The sequence below is a fragment of the Staurois parvus genome, unplaced genomic scaffold, assembly GCF_062004578.1.
Source record: "Staurois parvus isolate SC_StPar_1 unplaced genomic scaffold, SC_StPar_1.0 ptg002110l, whole genome shotgun sequence".
Classification (NCBI taxonomy): domain Eukaryota; kingdom Metazoa; phylum Chordata; class Amphibia; order Anura; family Ranidae; genus Staurois; species Staurois parvus.
This window is the reverse complement of record NW_028319906.1, coordinates 340,436-355,611: the sequence shown is the minus strand read 5'-3', so window position 1 is coordinate 355,611 and position 15,176 is coordinate 340,436. Positions and strand designations below refer to the sequence as shown.

General features: G+C 39.1%; 1 long non-coding RNA gene across 1 annotated transcript in view; it reads right to left on the bottom strand.

The window, feature by feature from the left end:
* Positions 1 to 4,916: 4,916 nt before the first annotated feature.
* Positions 4,917 to 15,176, bottom strand: part of LOC149432789 (uncharacterized) — a 20,995-nt gene continuing 10,735 nt past the window's right edge. The window contains exons 2-3 of the long non-coding RNA XR_016308968.1: positions 6,111 to 6,254; positions 4,917 to 5,329 (exon numbers count right to left, since the gene is read on the bottom strand). This is a non-coding gene — a long non-coding RNA (uncharacterized LOC149432789). The remainder of the gene's footprint in view (positions 5,330 to 6,110; positions 6,255 to 15,176) is intronic.

Sequence of the window (15,176 nt, the reverse complement as noted above, 5' to 3'; positions counted from 1 at the left end):
CAGTGAGTGGCCACCACTGTATCCATCCGCTGCCCACAGCTACAAGCAGGGAGTGACCTTTACGAGAAGGAACCAAAAACAGCATCACATTAATACCACTGAGACTAGGCCACTGCTACAGTCAAGGCTTGAAGACAACATACTGTACATGACTACAGCCAAGGAGTGTCATCTACTGAAACCCATAGAGTTCTGCCAAAGCTCGTACGTTTACATCATCCATACCAGCTAGTAAGACCACAACCAGAGAAGACAGACGGAACCCATTTCACCAGTTTGGTAATGACCTCTTAGACATTTTTCGAGCTAGCTGCTAGATTTAGGAGGCTGATTTGGGGCTCTGTGTGCAGCCTAATGTTCTGTCACAAGTCGTTTTAGGAATTTTAAATGAGGCACCTTGCTGTGTCCTGTAATGGAAATACAACACAAGGAGTTTGTTTGTTTGTAGGGGACCTTCTCTTCAAAAGACCGCAACTTCATCTCAATTATATTCCGTTCTGATGCCCTCCTCAAGAATGTACATATAAAACTCAAAATTTTTAAAATATATTTTAAATGTATTTTTCTTCCATGTGGGAATGATTGCTTTTCCAGCCTTTATGGGAGTAAAAGCAATCAGTGTAAGAAAAGAAAAAAAAAAATCTTCATCATCCCCCACAAGTAGTACAGAGTCACTATGGAGTGACAGTATGTTAAAAAAAAAACATGAATAATAACTTAAAAATAAAATAAAAATGTAAAAAAAATTTGAAAAATTATAATTTTTGGTTATAAACTAATTTGGGTTTTTTTTTTTTTTTTTACTAAAAAGATAGATGAATACATTTTGGCCAATATTTATGAAGAAAGATTATTTATTTGCAAAATTTTATAAGAGAAACACTTTTTTTCAAAATGTTGGGATTTTTTCATTTATATAGCAAAAAAATAAAAATCCCAGCGGTGAATATATACCAAGAATGCAGCCAAGGAGAAGGAGAAATGATTGCTTTTACAGCCTTTATGGGTGTAAAAGCAATCGGTGTAAAAAAAAAAAAAAAAATTCTTCATCACCCCCCACAAGTAGTACAGTGTCACTATGGAGTGACAGTATGTTAAAAAAAAACAAATATTAACTTAAAAATAAAATAAAAATGTAAAAAAAAATTGAAAAATCATAATTTTTGGTTATAAACTAATTTGTTTGTTTTTTTTACTAAAAAGAGATAGATGAATACATTTTGGCTAATATTTATGAAGAAAGATTATTTATTTGCAAAATTTTATAAGAGAAAAACTTTTAAAAATTTTTGGATTTTTTCATTTATATAGCAAAAAAAATTAAAATCCCAGCGGTGAATATATACCAAGAATGCAGCCAAAGAGAAGGAGAAATTATTGCTTTTACAGCCTTTATGGGTGTAAAAGCAATCAGTGTAAAAAAAAAAAAAAAAAAAAATCTTCATCGCCCCCCCACAAGTAGTACAGTGTCATTATGGTGACACTGTACTGCTAGGGTGACAGTATGGAAAAAAAACAAAAAAACATGAATAGTATAAAAAATAAAATAAAAATGTAAAAAAAAGTTAGAAAAATTATATTTTTTGGTTATAAACTAATTTGGGGGGTTTTTCTACTAGAAAGATAATTGAATACATTTTGGCCAATATTTATGAAGAAAGATTATTTATTTGCAAAATTTTATAAGAGAAACACTTTTTTTCAAAATGTTGGGATTTTTTCATTTATATAGCAAAAAAATAAAAATCCCAGTGGTGAATATATACCAAGAATGCAGCCAAAGAGAAGGAGAAATGATTGCTTTTACAGCCTTTATGGGTGTAAAAGCAATCAGTATAAAAAAAAAATTCTTCATCACCCCCCACAAGTAGTACAGTGTCATTATGGTGACACTGTACTGCTAGGGTGACAGTATGGAAAAAAAACAAAAAAATATGAATAGTATAAAAAATAAAATAAAAATGTAAAAAAAAGTTAGAAAAATTATATTTTTTGGTTATAAACTAATTTGGGGGGTTTTTCTACTAGAAAGATAATTGAATACATTTTGGCCAATATTTATGAAGAAAGATTATTTATTTGCAAAATTTTATAAGAGAAACACTTTTTTTCAAAATGTTGGGATTTTTTCATTTATATAGCAAAAAAATAAAAATCCCAGTGGTGAATATATACCAAGAATGCAGCCAAAGAGAAGGAGAAATGATTGCTTTTACAGCCTTTATGGGTGTAAAAGCAATCAGTATAAAAAAAAAATTCTTCATCACCCCCCACAAGTAGTACAGTGTCATTATGGTGACACTGTACTGCTAGGGTGACAGTATGGAAAAAAAACAAAAAAATATGAATAGTATAAAAAATAAAATAAAAATGTAAAAAAAAGTTAGAAAAATTATATTTTTTGGTTATAAACTAATTTGGGGGGTTTTTCTACTAGAAAGATAATTGAATACATTTTGGCCAAGATTTATGAAGAAAGATTATTTATTTGCAAAATTTTATAAGTAAAACACTTTTTTTTTACTTTTTCATTCATATAGCAAAAAAAAAAAATCCCAGTGGTGAATAAATACCACCAAAATAAAGCTTTATCTGTCTCAAAAAATGCAAAAAATTCATATGGGTACAGTGTTGCATGACCGCGCAATTGTCATTCAAAGTGTGATAGAGCTGAAAGCTGAATATTGGCCTGGACAGGAAGGGGGTGAACGTGTCCGGACAGGAAGTGGTTAAGTCATGCGGTATTTTAGTGGTGAAAACATGCGGTAATGTATCACCTGTCAGCGGGTTCCCTGTTGACAGCTGAATGTAAAAAAAAAGAATTCCCGGCAATTATAAATTAAATTAATTAAAATACAGCGTGGGGTTCTCCCCCCCATCTGTACCAAGCCCTTCGGGTCTGGTATGGATTTTGAGGAGGATGACATGCCATTTTGTTTTTTATTTTGGCATGGGGGATCCCTTCAAAATCCATTCCAGAACCAACGGGCTTGGATAGAATGAGAAGGGGAATCCCATGCCGCTTTTTTTGCTTCATTTTTACTTGCTGGTAATTCTTTTTTTTTACATCCAGCTGTCAGTGGAGAACCCCGCTGACAGCTGATGACTCATAGGCAGGGCTGGTGCTATCACTAGGCAAACTAGGCAGCTGCCTAGGGCTCACTGCTGCCTAGGGCACAGCCATGGCCACTGGACTGGTGGTGGGGGGGGGGATTGGGAGGATTTGTGCTAGAAGGGGTGATTGGGAGGAAATCTGTGCTAGGAGAGGAGATTGAGGGGATTTGTTAGGGAGGGGGATTGGGTAAATTTGTATGTGTGTGTGTTGGGGGGGGGGGGGGGGGGGAGTATTGGGAGGGGTTGTTCTAGGAAAGGGGATTTGTGCTAGGAGGAAGGATTTGTGCTGGGAAGGGTAATTTGGATGGGGTTGTGCTAGGAGGCGGGATTTGGGGGGATTTGTGCTAGGAGGTGGGATTTAGGGGGATCTGTGCTAGGAGGCGGGATTTAGGGGAATTTATGCTAAGAGGTGGGATTTAGGGGGATTTGTGCTAGGATGGGGGATTTGTGCTAGGTGGGATTTATGTTAGGAGGGGGATTTCCGCTAGGAGGAGGGATTTAGGGGGATTTGTGCTTGGAGGAGGGATTTATGCTAGGAGGCGGGATTTAGAGGGATTTGTGCTTGGAGGAGGGATTTATGCTAGGAGGCGGGATTTAGAGGGATTTGTGCTAGGAAGGGGGATTTATGCTAGGAGGCTGGATTTAGAGGCATTTGTGCTAGGAGGGGGGATTTAGGGGAACTTATGCTAGGAGGTGGGATTTGGGGGATTTGTGCTTGGAGGGGGGATTTAGAAGGATTTTTGCTAGGAGGAGGGATTTATGCTAGGAGGCGGGATTTAGGGGAATTTGTGCTAGGAGGTGGGATTTATGCTAGGAGGTGGGATTTAGAGGGATTTGTGCTAGGAGGGGGGATTTAGGGGAACTTTTGCTAGGAGGTGGGATTTTGGGGAGAGGATTTGTGCTTGGGTGGAAAATGTGAAGGGAAAGAGGATGTGCGGTAGAAGGAGCAAAGAAGAACTACAGGTAAAGCTTTATTTTTTTAAGGGGGGTATACGTAGCTGGTCTTGCCTAGGGCGCAAAATAATCTAGCAAGGGCCCTGCTCATAGGTTGTTAAGGACGCGGCGGCCGCTCACTCCTTAACAACCACGACCGTTGCTGACAGTTCCCAACACATACCGCCTGCATTTAATTATTTATTTCTGCCTGTGAATCGACCATTAAGGTCTTTTTATGCGATACTCGCCGAGCGGTTTTGCTATTTGCGGTAAATATCACATACTAGCAATAGCGAATCTACATTTCCAGCATCGCACGCGATATGTGGTCACGTGACCAACTTCACGCATGCGGTTATGAATGCTGCTGCCAGACTCATCCACCTTACTAACTGTTCTGTATCAGCCATCCCTCTCTGCCCATCCCTCCACTGATCTCCACTCAGTGTCCTCCACCTCTCCCTGCCAATCCCTCCACTGACCTCCACTCAGTGTCCTCCATCCCTCTCTGCCCATCCCTCCACTGACCTCCACTCAGTGTCCTCCATCCCTCTCTGCCCATCCCTCCACTGATCTCCACTCAGTGTCCTCCACCTCTCCCTGCCAATCCCTCCACTGACCTCCGCTCAGTGTCCTCCACCCCTCTCTGCCAATTCCTCCACTGACCTCCACTCAGTGTCCTCCACCCTTCTCTGCCAATCCTTCCACTGACCTCCACTCAGTGTCCTCCACCCCTCTCTGCCAATTCCTCCACTGACCTCCACCCCTCTCTGCTAATCCCTCCACTGGCTTCCCATTGCTTAACGGATAAAATTCAAAATACTAACACTGACATATAAAGCCATTTATAACTCTGCCCCAAATTACATCACCAATCTTGTCTCCAAATATCACCCAAACTTTCCGCTCCTCCCACAACCTCCTGCTCTCTAGCTCCCTTGTCTCCTCCTCCCATGCTCATCTCAAGGACTTCTCTAGAGCTTCCCGCATCCTCTGGAACTCTCTACCCCAATTTATCAGACTATCGCCTACTCTGCTCACTTTTAGGTGATCTCTGAAAACCTCTCTCTTCAGGGAACCCTATCCTGCCCTCAGCTAATAATGGAATCTTCTACTCCTACTAGTCCATCCCCCACAGTTACTACCCTTTGTACCACTAGCCCCTCCCTCCTAGATTGTAAGGTCTCGGGATCAGGCCTTCCTATCCTTCTTGTATTGAGCTGTATTGTCTCCCGTTATATTGTAAAGCGCTGTGCAAACTGTTGGCGCTATATAAATCCTGTATAATAATAATAATAATAATATATAAATCCTGTATAATAATAATAACAATAATATCTAAATCCTGTATAATAATAATAATAACAATAATATCTAAATCCTGTATAATAATATATAAATCCTGTATAATAATATATAAATCCTGTATAATAATAATATCTAAATCCTGTATAATAATAAAAATAATAATAATAATAATAATAATAATAATAATAATATATAAATCCTGTATAATAATAATAATAATAATAATAATAATATCTAAATCCTGTATAATAATAATAATAATAATATCTAAATCCTGTATAATAATAATATATAAATCCTGTATAATAATAATAATAATAGTATCTAAATCCTGTATAATAATAATAATATCTAAATCCTGTATAATAATAATATCTAAATCCTGTATAATAATAATAATATATAAATCCTGTATAATAATAATAATATATAAATCCTGTATTATAATAATAATATCTAAATCCTGTATAATAATAATAATATATAAATCCTGAATAATAATAATATCTAAATCCTGTATAATAATAATAATATATAAATCCTGTATAATAATAAATAATAATAATATATAAATCCTATATAATAATAATATCTAAATCTTGTATAATAATAATAATAATAATAATAATAATAATATATAAATCCTGTATAATAATCATAATATATAAATCCTGTATAATAATAATAATATATAAATCCTGTATAATAATAATAATATATAAATCCTGTATTATAATAATAATTTTGGTCACCTTTAGTGAATTGTCCCCACTGTCTGTGTGACATGCGGTTCAGTTGATTAGTTATCTTTCATGGGGAACCAGCACTTTGGCTGCATCCCATGTTCATTGCCAATGGATCACACTGGGCCTTGTTTTTTCTTAGAACCCAAAGATCTGCAAAAAACAAAAGCGAACATTTCATTTCATAGCGAGAACGAACCAGCCACATTACAATTTGATGACCATTGGATATTGATTACTTATATCAAAGCAAAGCAGAGCTGTGTATGATGAGATACTGCAAACAATTACCTGGAAACAATTAAGTCATTGTTAGTCCTGTCACAGGGACAATCTCGCGGCTCCACTGATTACAGCACACCTTTTTATTTTTTCTTCTTTTTTTTTATTGCTGCTCATGCGAAAACACAGAGATCAGCATAAATAAATGCATACATAAATACATTTTCAAAACCATCAGCAGATTCAGAATTACTTAGCGAAATGAAAAAGGAAACCTGTCCTATGGAACTTCATACGACCAATTAATTTGTCCTGGGACCAGGGGCGGACTGACCATTCGGACACTGCCTGAGGGCCCGGGGTCAGTAAGGGGCCCCATGAGATGCCCCTGGTACCTTTCACAGGCTTTTTTGGGAGTGGTTTGAGTGTAGGTAAGGACACAGGGGCCCCATGATCTCCTATTGTCTGGGGGGTCCCGTGAGTTGTCAGTCCACCCTTGCCTGGGACCTTAACCACTTCCAGTCCGGACACTTTGACTCCCCTTCCTCTCCAGGCCAATTTTCAGCTTTCAGCGCTATCACACTTTGAATGACAATTGCGCGGTCATGCAACACTGTACCCATATGAGTTTTTTAGCATTTTTTTGAGACAGATAAAACTTTATTTTGGCGGTATTTATTCACCACTGAGATTTTTAATTTTTTTTTTGCTATATAAAATGAAAAAGTCCAAAAGTTTCAAAAACAAAAGTGTTTTTCTTATAACATTTTGCTAATAAATAATCTTTCTTCATAAATCTTGGCCAACATTTATTCAATTACTTTTTTAGTAAAAAAAAAAAAAAAATAACCCAAATTAGTTTATAACCAAAAATTATAATTTTTCTAAATTTTTTTTTACATTTTTATTTTTTTTTATATTATTATTATTATTTTTCTTATACAGTATTTATAAAGCGCCGATAGTTCGCTCAGCGCTATACATTACAAAGGGGGACATTATTATTTATGTTTTTTTTTTTTACATACTGTCACCCTAGCAGAACAGTGTCACCATGGTGACACTGTACTACTTGTGGGGGGTGATGAAGATTTTTTTTTTTCTTACACTGATTGCTGTTACACCCATAAAGGCTGTAAAAGCAATCATTTCTCCTTCTCTCTGGCTGCATTCCTGCAGCCATTGAGAAATACTATGTGAGCTGTGATTGGTCACAGCTTGTCACATGGTACAAGGCTGTTGTGAATAACCCTGTACCATGTGACCTCTGTGATCATTCACAGATTTCACACATAGTAAGCAATGATGTCACAAGTGACATCTTGCTTACTACTCTGCATGTGACCACTGATTGGCCAATCAGTGATCACATGATCGGGACCTCGCACAGAGGTCCCGTCCGACGATCGGTATTCCACTGTGTCAACGGCCACCCGACCCTGCACTGCCACCCTCCGGCTGTTTATATACAACGGTCAGATGGGAAGTGGTTAAGGGGAAACTCTGGCTGATTTTGGATCAACAGTTAAAGCCCCAGGATCCAGCTGATGATTGGCCAATCAGTGATTACATGATCGGGACCTCGCACAGAGGTCCCGTACAACGATTGGTATTCTGCTGTGTCCGGAGGACACAGCTGGCACTAGATCGCGGTGCTGCGCGCTCCCAGGGAGTGCGCACAAGCAGGGGGCGGGGAGGCCGTTTATAAACAGCCACCCGCCCCTGCACTGCTCCCATCCGGCCGTTTATATACAACAGCCGGACGGGAAGTGATTAAATGAGGCACAACAAACACGACCAACCAATAACTAGTTTCCAACATAAATATTAAATAAATGAATACATTTCTCATTGCTTACAAAAACAGGATAAAATGGTAACGAGCTGATTTGTAATAAATCCCGATTAATGCTTTCCATTGGATATACAATTGACTGTATACAATCCAGATGTCAATACATAATTACATTAGAATTTCATCCAAATACTCGACGCGTTTCGAGACTCTTAGTTCGCTTCTTCAGGAGTCGATGCATGTATAATATAAATCAGCTAAAAATACATCTGATGGTATTTCCAAATGGTGATCGCCAGGAGAGTCTCACTCGGGAGCTGTAGAAGTACGACTCCGCGAGAACCCAAGGAGACAAGCCAGAAGCTTCTTTGCTCCATGAGGATACTGAGAAGCAACACTTTGACCTACAGATCTTCATTCATGTCATTACTTTGGGCGCTATCATGATTGCTCACCCACTTTGAATCTGCTTCTGGATTGTCCCCTTGGCTTCTATCGGGACTGTTCTTCCAGGAGCACATTGGTGAGGTCAGGCACTGATGTCGGGGGAGGAGGCCTGGCTCGCAATCTCCGCTCTAAATCATCCCAAAGGTGTTCTATGGGGTTGAGGTCAGGACTCTGTGCAGGACAATCAAGTTCCTCCACCCCAAACTGGCTCCTCTATGTCTTTATGGACCTTGCTTTGTGCACTGGTGGGCAGTCATGTTGGAACAGGAAGGGGCCATCCCCAAACTCTTCCCACAAAGTTGGGAGTAGGAAATTGTCCAAAATGTCGCTATAAGAGTTCCCTTCACTGGAACTAGGGGGCCAAGCCCAACCCCTGAAAAACAACCCCACACCATAATTCCCCCTCCACCAAACATTACACTTGGCACAATGCAGTCAGGCAAGTACCGTTCTCCTGGCAGCCGCCAAACCCAGACATGACCATCGGATTGCCAGACAGAGAAGCGTGATTGGTCACTCCACAGAACACGCCTCCACTGCTCTAGAGTACAGTGGCGGCGTGCTTTACACCATGGCATCTGGCACTTTGCATTGCACTTGGTGATGGAAGGCTTGGATGCAGCTGCTCGGCCATGGAAACCCATTCCATGAAGCTCTCTACGCACTGTTGTTGGGCTCATCTGAAGGCCACACCAAGTTTGGAGGTCTTTAGCTATTGACTCTGCAGACAGTTGGCGACTTCTGCGCACTGTGCGCTTCAGCATGCGCTGACCCCGCTCTGTCATGTGACGTTGCCTACCACTTGGTGGCTGAGTGGTTGTTGTTCCCAGTTGCTTCCACTTTGTTATAATCCCACTAACAGTTGAGCGTGGAACATTTAGTAGCCAGGAAATGTCCCGGATGGACTTATTGCCCAGGTGGCCACCTATCACGGGACCACGCTTGGAGTCACTGAGCTCCTGAGAGCGACCCATTCTTTCACCAATGTTTGTAGAAGCCGTCTGCATGCCTAGGTCAGTAGTGTATTTAGATGTTGTGCTGCCCTAGGCAACGCAAACATGTTGCGCCCCCCCCCCCCCAATGAGAGAGCGAGAGAGTTCAATAAGTGTGTGTATGTATATATGATTCTATCTTCCCTTTCTCTCTCTCTCCCTCTCTCTTTCTCCCCCTTCCCCCCTCTCTCTCCTTCTCCCCCCCCCCCTCCCCCTCTCTCTCCTTCTCCCCCTCCCTCTTTATTTCTCTCTTCCTCTTTTTCTTTCTCTCTCTCTTCCCCCCCTCCTCTCTCTTTCCTCCCTTTCCCTCAGATCCTATGGGACCACACCCCCCTCCAAGGGCTGCTGATCTCCGTGCAGCAGGAAGGGGGGGGGGGGGGGGGGGTGTGCAGTCCCATGCGATCTGTCAGTGATCAGTGTCAGTGTAATCTGCTGGATGGATTACAGGAAGGAGAGCCCACAGAAGACAACACAGCTCACCTCCTCCGGGCTCTTTCATCCCTTCTCTCCCTGCTCCAGGCATTCCCCTGGTCCTGGCTTGTCAGCTGCTGGAGGGAGAGGTGCAGGATCGTCGCTCTGCAACTGCCCTCCCCCACATCAATCTTCCTACTGTCCGCCGCTGGCTCACTGCTCAAGGGGTCCCCTCTTCAGGGGGAGGGGGGGCGGTGCCCTAAAAATTACTGCCCTAGACAAACGCCTTGTTTGCCTTGCGCTTGATACGCCCCTGGCCTAGGTGCTTGATTTTATACACCTGTGGCCATGGAGGGGATTGGAACACCTGAATCACATGATTTGGAGGGCGGGCCCAATACTCGGCAATATAGTGTATATATATATATTATACACGCACATCTGATCCTGTATTAATAATGAATTGTATGACTGCGGGAAATTAATTACTGAAGGGGTTTCTAAAACTATTGGAAAGAAAGAGATAGAAGGTTTACTGGCGGGAGAAACGAAGAACAAAAGATTAGAAGGAAAAGCCCAAAGCAGGGAGGAGGAAAAGAAGATGTTCCTGAGATTTAATTCTGAAATTTGAATAGAACATTGGAAAGACTTCTAGAAGAGATAATATGGCCGAGTGTTAAAATAGAAGGGAGGAGAGAAGAGAGGAGTCATCAGCATTCAGAAAGAAGAAAAATGAGAAGAGCTCCTGATATTTGGCAGCACACGGGGCTGAATGCGGTGCAGAGGCTTTGGTTAGTAGAAGATATAGCAGACGTGCAGAACAAAAGAATTCGTTTCGTTTTCGCATTTGTTACTCATTTTGTTCAATTGAATTTGTAACGAAATTAATTTCCTTTCATTTTCGTTTGTTTGTTTTTGACCCGATTCAAATTTTTCAAATGGATTCAAAGGATTCGAATCGAAAATATTGAATCCATCTGAATTCATCGCGAAGAATAGCTGCTTCTATTCTGTTTGAAATTCAAATTTACGGAAGACGGTTATATTCTGTCGATATTATTCTAGTCTATTCTATTTTTTCTATTCTATTCCTTTATTTTCTAGTCTATTTTATTAAATTATTTTATTTTCTGTTCTGTTTTACTCTATTCTATTCTATACTGTTCTGTTTTATTCTATTCTATTTGAAATTTGAATTTCAAAAGATGGCTATATTCTTTCTATTTTATTCTATTCTATTCTTTTCTATTCTGTTATCTATGCCATTTCTTTATTTTGTATGCTATTCTTTTATTTTCTCTTCTATTCTGTTCTGTTTTACTCCACTATTTTCTTTTCTATTCCATTCTGTTATATTGCATTCTATTCTTTTCCATTCTATTTTATTTTCTGTGCAACTCTATTCTACTTTTTTCTATTCTATTCTTTTATTTTCTATTCTTTTATTTTATTTTATTGTATTTTCTATTCTATTAACATCTATTCTGTTCTATGCCTTTATTTTGTATGCTATTCTTTTATTTTATATTCTATTCTGTTCTGTTTTACTCCACTATTTTCTTTTCTATTCCATTCTGTTATACTACATTCTATTCTTTTCCATTCTATTTTATTTTCTGTGCTACTCTATCTACACTTTTCTATTCTATTATTTTAGTTTCTATTCTATTTTGTTCTATTTTTTTATTTTCTGTTCTTTTCTATTCTATTCTATACTATTCTTTTCTATTCTATTGTTATCTATTCTTTCATTTTCTATGCTATTATTTTCTGTTTTTTTTTCTATTCTATTCTATATTATTATATTCTATTATCTATTCTGTTCTATTCTATTCCTTTATTTTGTATGCTATTCTTTCATTTTCTATTTTATTCTGTTCTGTTTTGCTCTATTCTCTTCTTCTCTATTCCATTCTGTTATATTACATTCTATTCTTTTCCATTCTATTGTATTTTCTGTGCTACACTATCTACGCTTTTCTATTCTATTCTTTTATTGTCTGTTCTTTTCTATTCTATTTTATTCTGTTCTCTTCTTTTCTATTCTATTATTATCTATTCTATTCCTTTATTTTGGATGCTATTCTTTTATTTTCTATTCTATTCTGTTCTCCTTTGCTCTATTCTCTTTTTTTCTATTCCATTCTGTTATTTTTCATTCTATTCTTTTCCATTCTATTTTATTTTCTGTGTTTCCCTGTCTACACTTTTCTATTCTATTCTTTTATTTCCTATTCTATTTTATGCTATTTTTTATTTTCTATTCTGTTTTATTCTATTCTTTTCGAAATTCGAATATCAAAAGCTGGCTATATTCTAACACTAATACACACATTATTTGTTTTCAAATTTGATTTTGTATAAGAATTTGATGTTAATGGGATTTGAATTTTGGATGAAATTTAGTTTTGTTATTTCGGTTTCATTACTATTGTAATTCACAAATTCGGATCCATCCGAATCTCCAATTAACGACAATTTCATCCAAATTTCGATTTAGGAATGAAACGAACCGCAAATAAAATATAGAGAATTGTAATAGAGTCTCAATAAAGGTTATGTTTTAGTAATGGTGCTAGGTGCATCCGGCTCTATAAATCCTAAACAATAATGTTTCACATATGTAATTGAATGATGAAATATGTCATCCATAGAGATAACACAGCTGACTTCCTTCGGATGACTTAACTAGAGCACACTGCAGTCCGCCTGTCCGCAGCTTGAAATGGCGGCGAAGAGCAGATAATGGGGTGGATTTACTAAAGGCAAACAGACTGTGCACTCTGCAAAGTGCATGTGCTCCAGAACTTGTTAGATAAGGTGACTTCCATCATCCAATCATGTGCAAGCAAAAAATTTTTTTTTTTTAACTTTCCTTGCGTATGATTGGTCATTCTTTGCAAAAGTGAAGCTTCGCGTCATTTACTAAGCTCTGGTGCAACTGCCCTTGGAAAGTGCACGGTCTATTTGCCTTTAGTAAATCAACCCCATAGATGTTCCGAATGGGCCGCTCTGGGAGTGAGATGAGTGGGATGGCCTCAGCCACCGCTCCAGACAAGCCGACTGACGCGTTTCGTCCCACCCACCGGGAGCTTGGTCACAGAGGCTCCTTTCATCTCCAACTCGGAGCAGCGCCATTACAGTTCCTTTTTGAACCCCTTTCCCTTTTAAGAAGGCTAGATGCCTTGCTCCGATGCTGATGATTTGGTTTGAACTCTTTCAGAGTCACCGATCCACAAAAAGTGGAGATAAAGATGAAAAAAAATGTTGACATGTATTTGTGTCCCATTTGCAGAAAGCTTGTTTAGGTACGTGACTGAAAGCAGTAATAAACCGGAACCGAAATACAGAATTAACCACTTCCAGTCCGGACACTTTCACCCCCTTCCAGTCCAGGACGATTTTCAGCTTTCAGCGCTATCACACTTTGAATGACAATTGCGCGGTCATGCAACACTGTACCCAAATGAATTTTTTAGCATTTTTTTGAGACAGATAAAGCTTTATTTTGGTGGTATTTATTCACCACTGGGATTTTTATTTTTTTTTGCTATATAAATGAAAAATGTATTTATTTAAATATAAATGAAAAAAGTAAATTAAATAAGTCCAAAATAAATGAAAAAAGTCCAACAAGTTTGAAAAAAAAAGTGTTTTATGTTTGGCCAAAATGTATTCCGTTATCTTTTTAGTAAAAAAAAAAAATAACCCAAATTAGTTTATACCCAAAAATTATAATTTAAAAAAAAAATTTAACATTTTTTTTTTATATTACTATTTATGTTTTTTTTTCTACATACTGTCCCCCTAGCAGTACAGTGTCACCATGGTGACACTGTACTACTTGTGGGGGTGATGAAGTTTTTTTTTTTACACTGATTGCTTTTACACCCATAAAGGCTGTAAAAGCAATAATTTCTCCTTCTCTATAGCTGCATTCTTGCAGCCACTGAAAACTACTGTGTGAGCTGTGATTGGTCACAGTTGTCACATGGTACAAGGCTGTTGTGAATAGCCCTGTACCATGTGACCTCTGTGATCATTCACAGATTTCACACGTAGTAAGCAATGATATCAGATGTGACATCTTGCTTACTACTCTGCATGTGATCACTGATTGGCCAATCAGTGATCACATGATCGGGACCTCACACAGAGGTCCCGTACAGCGATCAGTGTTCCACTGTGTCCACTGTGTCCTGTGTTCCACTGTGTCCTTGCCCAGACTCAATAAAGCCTATGAAAAAGGTACCAAGGGCATCTCATCTGGGGCACCTACTGACCCCGGGCCCTCGGGCAGTACACGAGTTTCCAAATGGTCAATCCGTCCCTGGTGGCAGCATCGCTGCCAGCAACGACCGATTTTTCGTTTGTCGGCCAAAAATTCGGCCAATAAACGACCCGTCTATGGCCAGCCTAAGACAGGAAGGGTGTTAATTGCTAGATCACTAGGTGAAAATAAAGGAAAGAAAGACTAAAAAAAAGAAAACTAATGCAGCCGCCATGTTGTAGGATTAATAAGCTGCAATGCATTAATTTTTTTGTTTTGTGTTTGGGTTAAAAAACCATATTAGGGAGGACGATTCTATCCATGATGTATCTGAATAATGCAAACACAGGCCCAGTTATTAACTTTTATTGCACATACACATTTTTTTTTTTTGAAGAATAAAGTTTTCAGAGACGCAATGGGATTTAGTCACTAAAGCTGGAGAGTGCAAAATGAGGCTCACCTCTGCATAGAAACCAATCAGCTTCCAGGTTTTATTGCCAAAGCTTAATTGAACAAGCTGATGCTAGAAGCTGATTGGCTGCCACGCACAGCTGCACCAGATTATAAATGCACCAGTTTTAGTAAATCTCCCCCCAATGGGGTTGATTGACTGACCCCATGGTTCACATCTGTGCGGGTGGTGCCGCTGCGGATCCGCATGAAAATCCACCACCCGCACAGAGGAATGCGGACCCGCGGGCGGGTGCTATTCGTTCTAATGGCACGCCGCCCGCACTGGAAAATGCAACCGTACTGGGAACCTCGGCTGCGTTTTCCAAAGAAGTGCAGGGACTTCCCTGCGTGTCACGGGCACGGGAGTCCATTCAAATGAATGGGATCTCGTGCCCGTGCAAAATGCGGCCCGCACGGCCGCATAGATGTGAACCGGGGGTAAAGGTCAATAGACTGTGCACTCTGCAAAGTGTAGTTGCTCC